The sequence below is a fragment of the Salmo salar genome, chromosome ssa27 (genome assembly GCF_905237065.1).
Source record: "Salmo salar chromosome ssa27, Ssal_v3.1, whole genome shotgun sequence".
Taxonomy (NCBI): Eukaryota; Metazoa; Chordata; class Actinopteri; order Salmoniformes; family Salmonidae; genus Salmo; species Salmo salar.
The window spans coordinates 7213112-7232470 of NC_059468.1; the positions used below are offsets into that span (position 1 = coordinate 7213112).

Here is a 19359-nt window from a genome sequence, read left to right on the forward strand (position 1 = left end):
TAGCATATATCCCATTACCTTGGCCCTAAACGATCCTACACCAGGCCCATCTGCCTGGGAGGAAGGAACCCCTTTCTCAAAACCTCCTGTAGACCTCACATCCAAATATTTCTCTGCTGCTGCAACTACATAATCTATCTTCTGTGATTTTCCACTCCATCAGTGCAGTGCAGTTGATCACCATAGCTATAAACGCAAGAAATGCAACTTTACTAAAACTCATCCTCTCTGGCTCGCTCCCCTCAGGCATACTCACTGGGGGCCTCCCAGTCGACTCACTCACCCTTGGGCTATCCTCTACTCTCTTCACTGCCTCAGCATAGGAAACTTTCTGCCCTACTCAAACTCTGGCAATCTCAACCACACTCTCTCTCACAGGGCACTTCGGATCCCCAGCTGCATGGGCACCCCCACAGTTGACACACAGTGCTTTCCCTATCCCAACTGTACACTCCCTCTGACTATGCACTCCTGCACCTTTCTCACATCATGGGATCTCTTTTCTACACACTGCTGCAACATGTCCGAATCCTTGGTACCTAAAGCACCAAAGTAGATGCCCTAACTGACTTGCCAAAACTATAGTTTGTTAAGAAGAAATTTGTGGTTGAAAAACTAGTTTTAACGGTCTCCAACCTAAATATGTAAACTTCCGACTTCAACTGTACTTACAGTTGAAGTCGGAAGTTTACATACACTAACCTACACATCTACTTTGTGCATTACACAAGTAGTTTTTCCAGCAATTGTTTACAGACAGATTATTTCACTTATAATTCACCGTATCACAATTCCAGTGGATCAGAAGTTTACATACACTAAATTGACTGCGCCTTTAAATAGCTTGGAAAATTCCAGAAAATTATGTCATGGCTTTAGAAGCTTCTGATAGGCTAATTGACATAATTTGAGTCAATTGAAGGTGTACCTGTGGATGTTTTTCAAGGCCTACCTTCAAACTCAGTGCCTCTTTGCTTGACATCATGGCAAAATCAGCCAAGACCTCAGAAAAAATTGTAGACCTCCACAAGTCTGGTTCATCCTTGGGAGCAATTTCCAAATGCCTGAAGGTACCACGTTCATCTGTACAAACAATAGTGCACAAGAATAAACACGTATGGACAACGCAGCCGTCATACCGCTCAGGAAGGAGACGCATTCTGTCTCCTAGAGATGAACGTATTTTGGTGCGAAAAGTGCAAATCAATCCCAGAACAACAGCAAAGGTCCTTGTGAAGATGCTGGAGGGAACAGGTACAAAGGTATCTATATCCACAGTAAAACGAGTCCTATATCGACATAACCTGAAAGGCCGCTCAGCAAGGAAGAAGCCACTGCTCAAAAACTGCCATAAAAAAGCCAGACTACGGTTTGCAACTGCACATGGGGACAAAGATTGTACTTTTTGGAGAAATGTCCTCTGGTCTGAAACAAAAATAGAACTGTTTGGCCATAATGACCATCGTTATGTTTGGAGGAAAAAGGGGAGGCTTGCAAGCTGAAGAACACCATATCAACCGTGAAGCACGGGGGTGGCAGCATCATGTTGTGGGGGTGCTTTGTTGCAGGAGGGACTGGTGCACTTCACAAAATAGATGGCATCATGAGGAAGAAAAATTATGTGGATATATTGAAGCAACATCTCAAGACATCAGTCGGGAAGTTAAAGCTTGGTCGCAAATGGGTCTTCCAAATGGACAATGACCCCAAGCATACTTCCAAAGTTGTGTCAAAATGGCTTAAGGACAACATAGTCAAGGTATTGGAGTGGCCATCACAAAGCCCTGACCTCAATCCTATAGAAAATGTGTGGGCAGAACTGAAAAAGCGTGTGCGAGCAAGGAGGCCTACAAACCTGATTCAGTTACACCAGGTCTGTCAGAGGAATGGGCCAAAATTCACCCAAATTATTTTGGGAAGCTTGTGGAAGGCTACCCAAAATGTTTGACCCAAGTTGCAATGCTACCAAATACTAATTGAGTGTATGTAAACTTCTGACCCACTGGGAATGTGATGAAAGAAATAAAAGCTGAAATAAATCCTTCTCTCTACTATTATTCTGACATTTCACATTCTTCAAATAAAGTGGTGATCCTAACTGACCTAAAACAGGGAACTTTTACTAGGATTAAATGTCAGGAATTGTGAAAAACTGAGTTTAAATGTATTTGACTAAGGTGTATGTAAACTTCCGACTTCAACTGGAAATACATTCTCAAAATAAAATAGAACTTGTTTTACTTTTTACTTCTTTAGATTTAACTATAGTGGCTGCAAGTACAATAGAGAAACCATTGAAAGTGCGCAGAAAGTGTTCACAGTGACTACAAACAGATTACCTTCGGCCATCAGAATTGCAACCAATGCTCCTTATAGGAACACATCATTGCACTCCATACTCCTCTGTAAACTGGTCATCTCTGTATACACGTCGCAAGACCCACTGGTTGATGCTTATTTATAAAACCCTCTTAGGCCTCACTCCCCCCTATCTGAGATACCTACGGCAGCCCTCATCCTCCACATACAACACCTGTTCTGCCAATCACGTTATGTTAAAGGTCCCCAAAGCAAACACATCCCTGGGCCGCTCCTTTTTTCAGTTCGCTGCAGCTAGCGACTGGAACGAGCTGCAACAAACACTCAAACTGGACAGTTTTATCTCCATCTCTTAATTTAAAGACTCAATCATGGACACTCTTACTGACAAAAAGGCATCTGCATTGTGTCCCGCCACCCACCAACCCCTCTTTTACGCTACTGCTACTCTCTGTTTATCATATATGCATAGTCACTTTAACCATACCTACATGTACATACTGCCTCAATCAGCCTGACTAACCGGTGTCTGTATGTAGCCTCACTACTTTTATAGCCTCGCTACTGTTATTTTTCACTGTCTTTTTTACTGTTGTTTTTATTTCTTTACTTACTTATTGTTCACCTAATACCCTTTTTGCACTGTTGGTTTGAGCCTGTAAGTAAGCATTTCACTGTAAGGTCTACACCTGTTGTATTCGGCGCACGTGACAAGTAAACTTTGATTTGACTTGACAGTTGTGGCTGCTTCGCGTGATGTATTGTTGTCTCTACCTTCTTGCCCTTTGTGCTGTTGTCTGTGCCCAATAATGTTTGTAAGATGTCTTGTGCTGCTACCATGTTGTGCTGCTGCCATGTTGTGTTGCTGCCATGCTATGTTGTTGTCTTAGGTCTCTCTTTATGTAGTGTTATGGTGTCTCTCTTGTCATAATGTGTGTTTTGTCCTATATTTTTCTTTAATTTTTAATCCCAGCCTTTTGCCTTTTGGTAGGCCGCCATTGTAAATAATAGTTTGTCCTTAACTGACTTGCCCAGTTAAATAAAAAAGAAACCTTGTTAGTAACAATAGTTAGCCATGCAAATCAGCACTTTAAAAGGGAGAATTTGCTTTTGACCTGCCCCACCACTCATGGTTTGCAGGAACTTGTGCACGCAAATCACATGAACACATTTTGAGAATGCTTCAAGTGATATTGTTTGTATTTCACTTGAGTTCATGCAACATATCTTTGTTAAAGTAGCTCTACCACACCTTTAGGGAAGCTTTAGGGCTTGTTCATGAGAAAGCGAAATTTACTTCAAGCAATCTGCCACATCTAAGACAAACAAACCAATATGATCCTATTCAATTAACAATTTACTTATTGCCGTTGGCATTTTTCCATATTTCTTTATGTTTTTTTCACAAGGTGAAGTTGTGTTTATGGAAGAAACAAAACTTAGTTATCCAATCCCTCCCTCCTCTCTACCTCTTATCTTCTTTCTGCATTTCACTGCGTCAGAGCAAAGAGCAGTACATTGTTTTAATTAGCTAGATTCTGATAGCTTTATTGACATGATAAACCTGCCAATCATACACTGTAAATAGGAGCGTGTAGGGCAGAGAATCAAAAATATAACATAGATGTAGACAGTAGGCTACTACAATTTTACCCATTTACTCAAAAAGAAGACATTTCAAATTAGCACCATGATCTACACTAACCCATTAGAGATCTACTGTATCAGTAGTAGCACCAGTGGCTATTTCGATTGCTACAATTATTGCTTCTACTATGATAGGAGCCTTGGCTTATCTCTATCATAGACATAAAAGTGGCCTACAACAGGAAATGTGTGGGATGATAAGGCAGGTGATAAGGATCTCCTACAAATCCTTTGCATTGTCCAACAGTGCCTTCACACTCGGTGTGAGTACAGGGTGTTACCGGAAAAAAAGGCATTTCCTTCTTTGACTCTGCTGTGTCCTTGGGGCAGTTGGGTGTTCCACCGCGACAGGTGAGAAATGGAGGGAAATGAGTTGTATGATTTCTCCATGGACCAAACCAAGTTTAAACTCCCACTCTCTTAATTAATATGCATGATATTTGGGGCATGTTAACAGGGGTCTTCAAATCAAACCAAATAATATTGTATTTGTCACATGCGCCTAATACAACAGGTGTAGATCTTACAGTGAAATACTTACTTACAAGCCCTTAACCAACAAGGCAGTTAAGAAAAATAAGTGTTAAGTAAAAAATAGATAAATAGAAAATAAAAGTAACAAATAATTAAACCGCAGCAGTAAAATAACAATAACGAGGCTATATACAGGCGTTAGCGGTACAGAGTCAATGTGTGGGGGCACCGGTTAGTCGAGGTAATTGAGGTAATATGTACATGTAGGTAGTGTTAAAGTGACTATGCATAGATAATAAACAGAGAGTAGCAGCAGCGTAAAAGAGGGGTCTGGGTAGCCCTTTGACTAGCTGTTCAGGAGTCTTATGGCTTAGGGGTAGAAGCTGCTAAGAAGCCTTTTGGACATACACTTGGCGCTCCGGTACCGCTTGCCATGCGGTAGCAGAGAGAACAGTCTATGACTAGGGTGGCTGGAGTCTTTGACACTTTTTAGGGCCTTCCTCTGACATCACCTGGTATAGAGTTCCTGGATGGCAGGAAGCTTGGCCCGTGCTACCCTCTGTAGTGCCTTGCGGTCGGAGGTGGAGCAGTTGCCATACTGGGCAGTGATGCAACCAGTCAGGATGCTTTCGATGGTGCAGCTGTAGAACTTTTGGAGGATCTGAGGACCCATGCCATATCTTTTCAGTCTCCTGAGGGGGAATAGGCTTTGTCGTTCCCTCTTCACGACTGTCTTAGTGTGTTTGGACCATGATAGTTTGTTGGTGATGTCAACACCAAGGAACTTGAAGCTTTCAACCTGCTCCACTACAGCCCCGTCGATGAGAATGGGGATGTGCTTGGTCCTCCTTTTCCTGTAGTCGACAATCATCTAATTTCTCTTGATCACGTTGAGGGAGAGGTTGTTATCCTGGCACCACACGACCAGGTCTCTGACCTCCTCCCTATAGACCGTCTCATCGATGTCGGTGATCAGGCCTACCACTGTTGTGTCATCGGCAAAATTGATGATGGTGTTGGAGTCGTGCCTGGCCATGCAGTCATGAGTGAACAGGGAGTACAGGAGGGGACTGAGCACGCACCCCTGACTGGCCCCGTGTTGAGGATCAGCGTGGCGGATGTGTTGTTACCTACCCTTACCACCTGGGGGCAGCCCTTCAGGAAGTCCAGGATCCAGTTGCAGAGGAAGGTGTTAAGTCCCAGGGTCCTTAGCTTAGTGATGAGCTTTGAGGGCACTATGGTGTTGAACGCTGAGCTGTTGTAAAATTAATAGCATTCTCACATAGGTCTTCCTTTTGTCCAGGTGAGAAAGGACAGTGTTGAGTGCAATAAATCAAAACAAAATCAAATAACATTTTATTTGACCAACAATGAAGTTTTAAGAAAAGTAAAAGTAAAAGAAAAGTATCTCTTACTAAAAAAAGTAAGAGATAAAAATAACAAATAATTAAAAGCAGCAGTAAAAGAACAATAACGGGGCTATATACAGGGGGTACCGGTACAGAGCCAATGTGTGGTGGCACCGGTGTCAAGGTAATTGAAGAGATTGCATCATCTGTGGATCTGTTGGGGCAGTATGCAAATTGGAGTGGGTTTATGGTTTCTGGGATGATGGTGTTGATGTGAGCCATGACCAGCCTTTCAAAGCACTTCATGGCTACAGACGTGAGTGCTACGAGTCGGTAGTCATTTAGGCATGTTACCTTAGTGTTCTTGGGCACAGGGACTATGGTGGTCTGCTTGAAACATGTTGATATTACAGACTCAGTCAGGGACAGGTTGAAAATGTCAGTGAAGACACTTCCCAGTTGGTCAGCGCATGCTCGGAGTACACGTCCTGGTAATCCATCTGGCCCTGCGGTCTTGTGAATGTTGACCTGTTTAAAGGTCTTACTCACATCGGCTACGGAGAGCATGATCATACAGTCGTCTGGAACAGCTGGTGCTCTCATGCATGTTTCAGTGTTACTTGCATCGAAGCGAGCATAGAAGCAATTTGGCTTGTCTGTTAGGCTCGTGTCACTGGGAAGCTCACGGCTGTGCTTCCCTTTGTAGTCTAACAGTTTGCAAGCCCTGCCACATCCAACGAGCGACAGGAGCGTTGTAGAACGATTCAATCTTAGTCCTGTATTGATGCTTTGCCTGTTTGATGGTTCGTCGGAGGGCATAGCGGGATTTAGAGTCCTGCTCCTTGAAAGCGGCAACTCTACCCTTTAGCTCAGTGTGGATGTTGCCTGTAATTCATGGCTTCTGGTTGGGGTATGTACGTACGGTCACTTGGGACGACATCATCGATGCACTTATTGATGAAGCCAATGACTGATGTGGTGTACTCCTCAATGCCATCAGAAGAATCACGGAACATACTCCAGTTTGTGCTAGTAAATCAGTCCTGTAGCTTAGCATCTGCTTCATGTGACCACTTTTTTATTGACCGAGTCACTTTTGCTTCCTGCTTTAGTTTTTGCACGTAAGCAGCAATCAGGAGGAAAGAATTATGGTCAGATTTGCCAAATGGAGGGTGAGGGAGAGCTTTGTATGCGTCTCTGTGTGTATGGAGTAAAGGAGGTCTAGAGTTTTTTTCCCCCTCTGGTTGCACATTTAACTTCTTATGGCTTGAATCCCGTTAGCGGGGTCGATATGACGAGAGCCAGTGAAAGTGCACGGCGGCAAATTCAAAACAACAAAAATCTCATTATTTAAATGTCTCAAACATCCAAGTATTATACACCATTTTAAAGATAAGATTCTCCTTAATCTAACCACATTGTCTGATTTCAAAAAGGCTTTACGGCGAAAGCAAAACATTAGATTATGTTAGGACAGCACCTAAACAAGAAAAACCACACAGCCATTTTCCAAGCAAGGAGAGGCATCACAAAAATCAGAAAGTCAGCTAAAATGAATTACTAACCTTTGATGATCTTCATCAGATGACACTCCCAGGACTCAATGTTACAAAATACATGTATGTTTGGTTCGATAAAGTTCATATTTATAAAAAAAATGTATTCCCACCAAAACATCCGGTGAATGAGCACATCAATTTACAAAAATACTCATCATAAACGTTGATAAAATTTACAACAGTTATTGAAAGAATTATAGATATACTACTCCTTAATGCAACCGCTGTGTCAGATTTTAAAATAGCTTTTCGGCGAAAGCACATTTTTCAATATGCTGAGTACAGAGCTCAACCATCAAAGGAAGCTATATAGATACCTGCAAAGTTCTGGAGTCAACTAAACTCAGAATTAGTATTATAAATCTTCCCTTACCTTTGCTGATCTTGGTCGGAATGCACTACCAGGACCTCTACTTCCACAAGAAATGTTATTTTGTTCGAAATACTCCATATTTATGTCCAAATACTTCCGTTTTGTTCGTGCGTACAGATCACTATCCAAAGGCATAACGCGTGAGCGTAAAACAAGATACAAAAAGTCAAATAGTTCCACCGTTCATAGAAACATGTCAAACGATGTTTACAATCCATCCGTAGGGTCTTTTTTAACATAAAATGTCGATAACATTCCAACCGGACAATAGCGTATTTATTACAGAAGAAAAAGAAGGAGCGGCGCGCCAAACGTGCCTGCGCAGTAAACAACTCACTGGTCCCAGGCAGTCCACTGATAGACTGAGCTCCAATTCTCTGCCCAGTAACAGGAGACGCATGAAACAAGTTTCTAAAGGCTGTTGACAGCCAATGGAAGCCTTAGGAAGTGCAAAATGACCCCACAGACACTGTAGTTTGAACAGGGATTAGATAGAAAAACTACAAATCACTTCCTGGTTGGATTTTTTCTCACGTTTTTGCCTGCCATATGGGTTCTGTTATACTCACAGACATCATTCAAACAGTTTTAGAAACTTCAGAGTGTTTTCTATCCAAATCCACAAATAATATGCATATCTTAGTTTCTGGGAGTGAGTAGGAGGCAGTTTACTCTGGGCACGTCAGTCATACAAGCGACTCAATACTGCCACCATCCATAAGAAGTTTTAACATCCTGGTAGAAATGAGGTAAAACTGATTTAAGTTATGGCTGTATACAGCTCATTGAGTACGGTCTTAGTGCCAGCATCGGTTTGTGTTGGTAAATAGACAGCTACAAAAATATAGATGAAAACTCCCTTGGTAAATAGTGTGGTCTATAGCTTATAGCTTATCATGAGGTACTCTATCTGAGGCAAGCAAAACCTTGAGACTTCCTTAGAATTCATGCACCAGCTGTTGTTTACAAGTATACATAGACCGTCACCCCTTGTCTTACCAGAGGCCGCTGTTCTATCCTGCCAAAAAAGCGTAAAACCCGCCAGCTGTATGTTATTCATGTCATCGTTCAGCCACGACTCGGTGAAACATAAGATATTACAGTTTTGAATGTCCCGTTGGTAGGATATACATGATCGTAGTTAGTCTATTTTATTATCCATTGATTGTACATTGGCTAATAGGACCGATGGTAAAGGGAGATTACACACTCACCGTCGGATCTTTACCAGGCACACAGACCTTCGTCCCCCGATATCTCTGTCTCTTTCTCCTGCGAATGACGGGGATGAGGGCCTTGTCGGGTGTCTGAAGTAAATCCTTCCCATCCAACTCGTTAAAGAACAAGTATTCCTACAGTACGGGGTGAGTAATCTCTGTCCTGATATCTAGAAGCTCTTTTTGGTTAGAAGACACGGCGGCAGAAACATTATGTACAAAATAAGTTACAAATAACGTGAAAAAATACACACAATAGCACAATTGGTTAGGGGATCGTAAAATGGCAGCCATCTACTCCGGCGCCAGTTTGTACCACTCTCATTGGTTTCCAGCAGTGGTGGAAAAAGTACTCAATTGTCATACTTGAGTAAAAGTGAAGATACCTTAATAGAAAATGACTCAAGTAAAAGTAAAATTCTCCTAGTAAAATATTAGAGTAAAAGTCTAAAAGTATCAAAAGTAAAAATCATTTCAACTTCCTTATATTAGGCAAACCAGACAATTTGTTACTTTTTTATTATTATTTATGGATAGCCAGGGGCATACTCCAACACTCAGACATAATTTACAAACGAAGCATTTGTGTTTAGTGAATTGGCCAGATCAGAGGCAGTAGGGATGACCAGTGATGTTCTCTTGATAAGTGTGTGAATTGGACCATTTTCCTATCAAAATGTAACAAGTACTTTTGGGTGTCAGGGGAAATTTATGGAGTAAAAAATTAATTTATTTTTGTTAGGAATGTAGTGAAATAAGAGTAAAAGTTGCCATAAATATAAATAGTAAAGTAAAGTACAGTACATATCCCTAAAAAAAACGACTTAAGTAGTACTTTACACCACTGGTTTCCAGTCAAACAATTCTAATGTTAAACTGTGACTAAGGACACAAGTCTTGAGTTGTTGACTTTCCAGGTACTTAGACTATACTCTACTGTAGGTGACATGTTTCTTATCAGTGCGAAACATTACAAAAGCGAGGACATATCCTGAAGAACTTCCTGCTTATCCAAGCCTGAAACTATATTTAATGCATTGTAAGGAGAGTTATTGGTCAGGAGCGATGTTCAGTTTGCCAAGTCACAGTTAATTTCATGTCAACCTCTTCTTTTTACAAAAAAACCCCAGATAACATTATGCACATGTCTAATGATGTTTTGACGAGAATTAAGTTACTATCTTTGCTATGATTGTGGCTTTTTGTTTCTTCTTGAGGTCAAAATGATCCCAATTGGTAGTCCATGTATATAAAATATGTTGGTAGTGTTGTTCTAAAATATTATGCTTTTAAAATAATACATAACATTCTAATTGTAAGTTGCTCTGGATAAGAGTGTCTGCTAAATTACTTAAAGGTACATTTTGAAATTTTAAAAATGCCTCAAGTCATATTTGTTTGTATTTCATGTGAATTCCTGCAGAATGTCCATGTAGAGAGAACTCTAGTGCCACACCTTTAGGGAAGCTTTAGGGATTGTTCTTGATGAAACGAAACTTAAATCTGACAGATTAGAGTAAGACAAACCAACCAATCTTTATGACTCTATTAAGTTAACAATGTACTTGTTGCATTATCATTTGGCATTTTCTTCCTTTTTGGTGTTTTTTTTTCACATGGTGAAGTTTCATTTATGGAAGAAACAAAACTTAATGTACCAATCCCTCCCCTAATTGTATCAATTACAGTAGATCCTGATAGCGTATTGACATGATAAACCAGGTATTCATATGCCGTAAATAGAGAATCCAATATATGAGATAGCTACAGACAGTACTAGATATAATGGTCAATTCACACAAACATTTTAAGACTGTATATTTTAAAATAACAGTGTGATTTACACTAACCGATTGGAGATCTACTGTAGTATAATCAGTGGCATATTACCAGTTGCAATGGCTGCTAATATTATGGTACGAGCAGTGGCTTATCACTCTGATAGACTTAAAAGTGCCCTACAACAGGAAAGGTGTGTGGTCTGATAAGACAGGTGATAAGGCTCACCTTCAAAGGCACAGACGTCAATTCAACGTCTATTCCACGTTGGTTCAACGTAATTTCCTTGAAATGACATGGAAGAGGGGCCTCTCGGGTGGCGCAGTGGTTGAAGGCACTGCATCGCAGTGCTAGCTATGCCACCAGAGATTCTGGGTTTGAGCCCAGGCTCTGTCGCAGCCGGCTGCGACTGGGAGGCCCATGGGGCTGTGCACAATTGGCCCAGCGTCGTCCGGGTTAGGGAGGGTTTGGCCGGCAGGGATATCCTTGTCTCATAGCGCACTAGCGACTCCTGTGTCGGGCCGGGCGCAGTGCACGCTGACCAGGTCGCCAGGTGTACAGTGTTTCCTCTGACACATTGGTGCGGCTGGCTTCCGGGTTGGATGTGCATTGTGTCAAGAAGCAGTGCGTCTTGGCTTGGCTTGGCTTGGTTGGGTTGTGCTGGTTGGGTTGTGCTCTTGACCTTCGCCTCTCCTGAGTCCGTACGGGAGTTGCAGCGATGAGACAAGACTGTAACTACTACCAATTGGATACCATGAAATTTTTGGAGGAACAAAGGGGTAAAAATAAATAAATAATATTAAAAAAAAAGAAATTACACGGAAGAGGTACAATGCATCAAGTCTGACACCAACAGGCTCTTGAACATCTTCCCTGTAGCTCAATTGGTAGAGCATGGTGTTCGCAACGCCAGGGTTGTGGGTTTGATTCCCACGGGGCGCCAGCACAGGAAAAAAAAAAATGTATGAAATGAAATGTATGCATTCACTACTGTAAGTCGCTTTGGATAAGAGTGTCTGCTAAATGACTAAACTGTAAACTGTTCTATCCCCAAGTAATATGACTGATAAATAGCTACACAGACTGAGTTAACCATGTATCTTTACTGACCTTTTATTTCAATCTTTGGACTGTCTCCATGCCCACTCACACACACTGTCACTCCAACACACACAAAAACACAACATTTGCTTACGCACACATAATATGCACATATATTTATACTGACTCTACACACCAGCACACCCACTCACATACAAGCTGCTGCTACTCTGTTTATCTTATATCCTGTTGCCTAGTCCCCTTATCCCTATACAAACTAACATGGTCCATGCACACCAAGACAGTCGTGAAGAGGGCACGACAAAACCTATTCCCCCTCAGGAGACTGAAATGATTTGGCATGGGTCCTCAGATCCTCAAAAGATTATACAGCTGCACCATTGAGAGCTTCCTGACTGGTTACATCACTGCCTGGTATGGTAACTGCTCGGCCTCCGACTGCAAGGCACTACAGAGGGTAGTGCTTACAGCTTACATCACTGGGGCCAAGCTTCCTGCCATCCAGGACCTCTATACCAGGCGGTGTCAGAGGAAGGCCCTAAAAATAGTCAAAGACTCCAGCCACCCTAGTCATAGACTGTTCTCTCTGCTACCGCACTGCAAGCGGTACCGGAGTGCCAAGTCTAGGTCAAAGAGGCTTCTAAACAGCTTCTACTCCCAAGCCATAAGACTCCTGAACATCTAATCAAATGGCTACCCAGACTATTTGCATTGCCCCCCCCCCCTCCCACTCTTTTACACTGCTGCTACTCTCTGTTGTTATCATCTATGCATAGTCACTTTAATAACTCTATCTACATGTACATATCACCTCGACTAACCGGTTCCCCGGCATATTGTCTCTGTACCGGTACCCCCCTGTATATAGTCTCGCTATTGTTATTTAACTGCTGCTCTTTCATTACTTGTTACTTTTATTTCTTATTCTTATCTGTATTTTTTTAAACTGCATTGTTGGTTAGGGGCTGGTAAGTAAGCATTTCACTGTAAGGTCTATACCCGTTGTATTCGGAGCATGTGACTAATCAAATTTGATATCTACCTTCATCCCTCCAGTATCTTTGCACATGTAAATATGGTATTGGAACTGACTTAGATATTTCCTGTATGCTTACGTAATTACTTAATTGTGTATCTCCTATTCTCTTTTTTTGGTCCAAAATTCGTTATCATAGTATCAACAATCGACATTACAATTTTGAGTAAACCAGTGGGAGAACTTGGCATTGCCAGGTACAGTATCAAAATAGTCCAGTCAGTGTTGGTTTTTGTGATCACATTCCAGTTCATGTGGTCTGGCTTATCTTATCTCCTCTCTCAAATCCAGGCTCAGTCACTGTTGGTTTTTCATGGAGGTGATTTAAGGTTAAACACTGAATAGAAAGAGAACAGAGGTCAGTCGGTGATGAAGTTTGCTGACTTTTTTATTAGTGGTCGAACACGTCAGACAGATTGTTGGCCTGCACAGTAGGGGGCCGCTTCCCTGCCTGGCACAACAATAACTAACACCTGGCGGTGTGCACGAAGAACTGCCGCTTCTCTGGAAACAGGTATTACATACATCCGTGTCTAATACCCATTTCAGACAGAAGATGTGCCATATTACCTGTAAAAAAATGTCAGGCGCCAATGTTTATATGACCCGCTTTCAAACAGCCTCCTATTTACCCCTTTCTTGCAGGTATATATACACCCATTTAATACATATCGGTGGGTAACTGGTAAATTGGGAGGGGTGGGGGGTGTTGTTAAACCATGGGGGCTGTTTGCAGTTAAAATTAGGGCGCTGTTAAACAATATAAGTGTTAATGAATTTACCTGCAAAAAAAGCTAGGAACCATTCACACAGACCCGATACCTGTATTTTGGTTACAGGGTCTGTGAAAATGCAGGAATCATGACTCGTTTTTTAGGTGGATTTTAATTTGACATGCTTTTTTTTTAATCCCCTACCTCTTTCAGATATACCAAAAAGCAGGTCAAAAGAAGCAGGCATGGTACATTTGTGGAAACGTTGTCTGTGTATTAAAGGGGTATAAGTCCAAATCTAACAGTTGTCTCATTCCAACCTCCACTACCACCAAAACAATAAAGCCATATATACTGTCATGCCCTCTTCAGTCCACAGAAAGTTTCATGACTGCAAGAGAGAGAGACACAGGTCTGACTAAAACTGTGGTACAGATGCTCACCGTGTAGACAGGGAGATGCTGCCTATCTAGTCAAATCACATTCATCTTCTTTAGTGTCCTCAACCTCAGCTACCCCCCCCCCCCCCGGGCTATGCCATGTTATGTTCACGACACATCACTCATTTGCTTACTTTTTTTTTACATATCAGGCACATTTCAGTATCTGCTCTCTCTGTATCCAAACCCGAATGGAGCGAACTGGCGTCAGTCCAATTACCACTTGATTACTGTGACGTTAGGCGTCCCCAATTGCCTCTCTGTTCGTGACTATGAAACATTATTACTTTTGGGAAACTGGTAGCAGTATAAAAAGCCAGAGAGAAGGTCAGACTCTGCCACATAGCCAGGGGGAAACCGCTGAAGACCAACTGGGAGAGAGATGGGGACGTTTGTACTGTTTGCCTCTCTGGCCTTTCTGCCATTGGTTTTCATTGAGGTAGGTGATGCTGTGTACTGTACTGTATCTTTGTTCCCCTTTAAAGGCACTGGTTGGCACACAGTTTCAAGTAAGGGCTATTCTATTACGTAGCAAAAATATATGGAATTTGTCTATTTAAATGTATGTTTGCAGTTGCTAACCATAATCCTTTTAAATTCACATTGACTTTGCTTAGGTTAAACATAGCAAACAGAAATGAGCTGTCCACGAGCTGATGTTTCTTTGCTTAGTCAAAGGTGTTCTGTTTTAATTTTTAGTGAAGGGTACAGTATTATATTACAAACCCAAATGTAGTATATAATAATAATACTATACTATAATAATACTATATGACAGATGTTTTTATCCAAAATGAGCATACATTTTACATACGGTTTGTCCTGGGAATCAAACCCACAATCTGGTCCTGGCAAGAGCCGTGCTCTACCTACTGAGATACAGAGGGCCAATGTGTTTAGTAGCCTAAAATGTATTATTATAGGTAATGTTGATGAATGACATGACAGGATAGCATAAATATATACAAAGTCCTACTGACCATACTTATTCAATGACACTTTGGGATTTTTGGCAATGAGGCCCCTTTACCTACTTCCCCAGAGTCACATGAACTCGTGGATACCCTTTTAATGTCGTTGGGCCAGTAACCGAAAGGTTGCAAGATCGAATCCCCGAGCTGACAAGGCAAAAATCTGTCATTCTGCCCCTGAACAAGGCAGTTAACCCACTGTTCCTAGGCCGTCATTGTAAATAAGAATTTGTTTTTAACTGACTTGCCTAGTTAAATAAAGGACAAATACAATTATTCAGAACCTTTACTCCGTACTTTGTTGAAGCACCTATGGCAGCGATTACAGCCTCGAGTCTTCTTGGGCATGACACTACAAGCTTGGCACACCTGTATTTGGGGATTTCTCCCATTCTTCTCTGCAGATCCTCTCAAGATCAGTCAGGTTGGATGGGAAGCATAGCTGCACAGCTATTTTCAAGTCTCTCCAGAGATGTTCGATCGGGTTCAAGTCCTGCTCTGGCTGGGCCACTCAAGGACATTCAGAGGCTTGTCCCGAAGCCACTCCTGCATTGTATTGGCTGTGTGCTTAGGGTCCTTTGCCCCAGTCTGAGGTCCTGAGCACTCTGGAGCAGGTTTCATCAAGGATCTCTCTGTACTTTGCTCCGTTCATCTTCCCCCCGATCCTGACTAGTCTCCCAGTCCCTGCCGCTGAAAAACAGCCCCACAGCATGATGCTGCCATCCAACATGCTTCACCATAGTGATGGTGCCAGGTTTCCTCCACACGTGACGCTTGGCATTCAGGCCAAAGAGTTCAATCTTGGTTTCCTCAGACTAGAGAATGTTGTTTCTCTTGGTCTGAGAGTCCTTTAGGTGTCTTTTGGCAAACTCCGAGCGGGCTGTCCTGTGCCTTTTACTGCGGAGATGCTTCCGTCTGGCCACTCTCCCATAAAGGCCTGATTGGTGGAGTGCTGCAGAGATAGTTGTCCTTCTGGAAGGTTCTCCCATCTCCACAGAGGAACTCTGTAGCTCTGTCAAAATGTCACCATCGCGTTCTTGGTCACATCCCTGACCAAAGCCCTTCTCCCCTGACTGCTCAGTTTGGCCATGTGTCCAGCTCGAGGAAGAGTCTTGGCGATTCCAAACTTCTTACATTTAAGAATGAAGGAGGCAACTGTGTTTTTGGGAACCTTTAATGCTGGAGAAATGTTTTGGAACCCTTCCCCAGATCTTAGCCTCTACAGACAATTCCTTCATCCTCATGGCTTGGTTTTTGCTCTGTCATGGACTGTCAACTGTGGGACCTTACATAGACAGGTGTGTGCCTTTCCAAATCATGTGTAATCATTTGAATTTACCACAGGTGGACTCCAATCAAGTTGTGGAAACAGGATGTACCTGACCTTAATTTTGAGTCTCATAGCAAAGGGTCTGAATACTTATGTAAATACATTTCTGTTTTTTATTCTTCATACATTTCCAAACATTTCTAAAAACCTGTTTACACTGTCATTATGGAGTATGATGAGGATTTTCTTTCTATTTAATCCATTTTAGAATAAGGTTGTAATGTAACAAAATGTGGAAAAGGGGGTCTGAATATTTTCCGAATGCACTGTAAATAAACATGACAATATTAATATCATGCATATCAGCAATATTTAGGTTACCTAATGATCTGGGTTGCAGTAAACATGTGTTCATCCCATAGAGGTATGTGTTCAACCCAGAGTTAGACAGCACAGAATAAGAACATAAACGCTCTGGACACTAGTGTTTGTTCTGTTATTTATACAATTAACAGTATTTGGTAACTATAGCATTTAAGGTATTCTAATCAATCAGATAGAATGAAGAAATCTAGGCCTCTGCATGATGCTAAATAACTGATAGTTCTTAAGGATTAAATGCTATTAATAACCAATCAAGTCAACAGTTCCCTGTCACCAATCTATCCTCTCCCTCTGGTGTCTGTTCGTGTATGGGAAAGCTCCAGTGAGAAGAACAAAGAGATAGGACTTATCTGCAAAAACAAAACAGACTACTAGATTAGACCAGATGAAAAGCAGAGGAGACAGGGAACACTTATGTAACACAGAGTACAGACTGCAACTATCCGCCACGAGAACTGGAGCCATATGCAAAGTAAGTGTGGCTGGTGCAGTCAAGTAGAGCCATGGGTGGTTGACCTTTTGTGGCATAGCCATGAGTCATTGTCGACCTCTCGGAAACAGTGTGGGAGCACTTAATCTCTGCCATCAGACAATTGGAGTCAATCATTGGCTCAAGGCCACTATACACAAACACAGCATCGTTTTCACACATGATTTTGCAGGGGAAAACGACACTCCTTCACTCCGATTGCAATTTGGGAACAGACCATATACGACACTCATTCGCTCTATTTGCACAAAGGGTGTAGTTGTCTTAACACAGTCCAACCCTGTCTCACACATCACCATAGTGGATTGAATTTTTTAATTATTATTTTACCTTTATTTACATTTTTTACATTTTACATTTTAGTCATTTAGCAGACGCTCTTATCCAGAGCAACCCCTGGCGTTGCACACACCATGCTGGCGTTGCAAACACCATGCTCTACCAACTGAGCCACAGGGAAGGCGAGGGTTTAACTAGGCAAGTCAGTTAAGACCAAATTCTTATTTACAATGACGGCCTACCACGGCCAAACCCTAACTCGGACGACACTGGGCCAAATGTGTGCCGCCCTATGGGACTCCCAATTACGGCCGGTTATGATACAGCCAGGATTAATGGATGATTCGTGTGGGAATTAGTTTAGTGCACTTTCATCAGCGCGTCTTTTCTTGAAATGAATCGATGTAATAATTAATGACATATATGTGAAATCTATAAATGATGATTGACTACTGGCCATGATGAGGTATGTTACACCATATGACGACTGACATTACATTTAGATACATGACCATTCATGTATCAGGACATACCGAATATAAGGGTATTATAGCAGAGCATTTCAATTAGCTTTTTGCTCGTTGTTTGTTTCATGAGTTATAATAATATGTTATCTGATATATCTTTCTCCTATGATCTTTGACAGGCTACCAACATAACTACCAGCACAACTGTTACTCCTTCAAACATTATAACAGTATCAGAAACCATCTCATCAAACCCAGTCAGCAACCAACCCTCAGAGAACACCACGTTTCCAATGACAACCTCCAATAACAACATCAGCAGTAACGTTACCATGGGACCTCCTACTGTCTCCAACCATACAACAACGACCGCCACAACCCTTGGTACGCAGTCCACACACTCTACTCTAGTAACCACCACGACTACCACAACCAATGTGTCCCTGCAGACCACTGATTATACCACAGCAAACCAGAACAACATAACTGCTGCCAACCATACGTCGCCCACACCTAATGGAGGCACCGCAGCCCTGTTGGGCTCTTGCAGTCTCCTCCTGGGGTCCCTGATCGCCATAATGATCCAAATGGTATAGGAATAAGAACAGAGCCCTGTGGAACACTTTACTGGAAGAATACACTACTTCACAGTCATTCACTAACAACTGATAAAAAAAAATTCTGTGTACAGTTTCACAGGTGCAGGCTTAGTAATAGTAAGTAATAATAATGAAGGTGATATATAAAGGTGTTAATTGTAGTAGGTGAGCTGTGTATACTATTCATTAGGCATGGACATTGTATGAAGGAGCTATGAAGATGCTTTGGGACTGAGACTCTCAACAGACTGATCAAAATGACAAGCACTGAGCCCTTCCCCTATTTTCACCACTACCAATGACTGGTCCCTTCAACCTTATAAAAAGACCATGAACATGCATATCACCATATGCAAAATGGCTGAAAACATCATCACTAGCACACGCTAAAAAAAATATATAAAAATGTTTGAGTGTACTGTAGTTGTAAATAAAAAACACACTTGTTAAGTAGTACCATTGTACTGTATTGTAGTACCATTCAGTTTTTTTTCATTTTGAAGTAAATACTAATTCTGGCCTATTTTATGTGGTAAATACGACTGCCATTTAAAGGGGCGGTACACCAACCTTTGAAATATGGCTATTTCTATTAACAAAAAGTGACTCATCCATTGATCTTGAGAGAAAATGACCAAAAATATTATTTATTTAATTACCCCACAGCCAGCATTATCATCTCTGCTAGTGAAACACTGGCAGTGAAAGGGCCTATGGCAGAATGCTTTAAAAAGCATGCCTAAATCCTCAGTCACTTCAAGTCACTTCAAACCAAATGTTATTGCAACCCAAGTACCATAACAAGTTGCAGATAGAGAATATTGGATGATATTAACATTTCCAGTGACGTGAGCCTACCAGACGAGCTAAATACCCTCTATGCTCGCTTCGAGGCTAGCAACACTGAACCATGCATGAGAGCACCAGCTGT

General features: G+C 41.8%; 1 long non-coding RNA gene across 1 annotated transcript; it reads left to right on the forward strand.

Annotated features, from left to right (window-relative positions):
• Positions 1–14138: 14138 nt before the first annotated feature.
• Positions 14139–18890, forward strand: LOC106588293 (uncharacterized). The gene is made up of 2 exons (XR_001324624.2): positions 14139–14407; positions 18009–18890. It is a non-coding gene; the product is annotated as an uncharacterized lncRNA (long non-coding RNA).
• The last annotated feature ends 469 nt before the right edge of the window (positions 18891–19359 follow it).